Source organism: Sinocyclocheilus rhinocerous, unplaced genomic scaffold, assembly GCF_001515625.1.
Source record: "Sinocyclocheilus rhinocerous isolate Xijiao unplaced genomic scaffold, SAMN03320098_v1.1 scaffold737, whole genome shotgun sequence".
In the NCBI taxonomy this organism is placed as follows: domain Eukaryota; kingdom Metazoa; phylum Chordata; class Actinopteri; order Cypriniformes; family Cyprinidae; genus Sinocyclocheilus; species Sinocyclocheilus rhinocerous.
In genome coordinates, this window is record NW_015632805.1 from 25,603 (window position 1) to 26,730 (window position 1,128).

The following is a 1,128-nucleotide window of genomic DNA, read 5'->3' on the forward strand; positions in this document are numbered from 1 at the left end:
TTTGTTTACTTTATTTTTATAACAGTTTTACAAATGAGGACATCCACAAATTGAGGTTTTTGCCGATTTTGTCAGGTTTTGCTCACTTTTGGGTACAAATTTGTCCCCAAAATATGGTTAAGTAGGTACACACACACACGCACACACACATGAACACATCATTCATTCACACAACACATCATTCATGAATGAATGCATATTTGTCATTTTAACTGAACTTAGGACTGGTGATGGTGTTTAAGATATTGTTGGCCATAGGTAATAGTAATTATTATTAAAAGATATTACTACTACTACTACTACTACTATTATTATCTGCTGGGTTCATGAATATTAATCACGTTGTCAGCGTTCGCTCGAACTGATTTGCTGAAATCAAAACAGGGACGGTAATAGATGAGAATAGATAAGAGCTAAGAGCTGTTTGCGCATTGGCTCCGTCCACTGCCGAGAAACCGGCATATCTTCTGCTTGTTCTTAAAAGCTGAATAATTCTAAATTAACTCTGTTATTTTGACAGGAAAATACAACAAAGAACATGGTTTACATGTAGCGCGTCGATTCAGCATGGTATGCAAGACTCTCGCTCTCTCTCTTTGCATGTGTGAAAAACACAGCGCTATCAGTAAAGCGACGGCGAGGCGTGCGCCTTCACACTAGTTTACGGTACGTCAAATACAGGTGCGCTGCATGCTACATACTGCGCATCCATTGAGTACATGACATGATCCATCGAGCGCATCCAAATAGTACAGATCGCTTGACGGAGAGCGAAACTCAAGCGCTCAGTCAGCGTGTTTATCGAGTGAAAATATGTGTTGAACGCCTCTCACACACATACTATATGTATAGATATGTAAAATCTAAGAATGTATTAGCCAATGGCTAATGTTAGACATTATTTAGTCGCCCAGAGTAAGATTTAGTCGCATATGCGAGTGATTTACTCGCAATGTAGAGGGTTGAATGAAAAGGAAAACTTGAAATCGCATCATATGACCCCTTTAAATTTCAGACCTCCAAGGTCTATCCAATAAAATTTGGGATATATGTTTATGAATCAGTCATTAAAAACCCAATTTCTGACCACTAATCAGTATATTGTGACCCCCTATGCTGGTTTTTAAT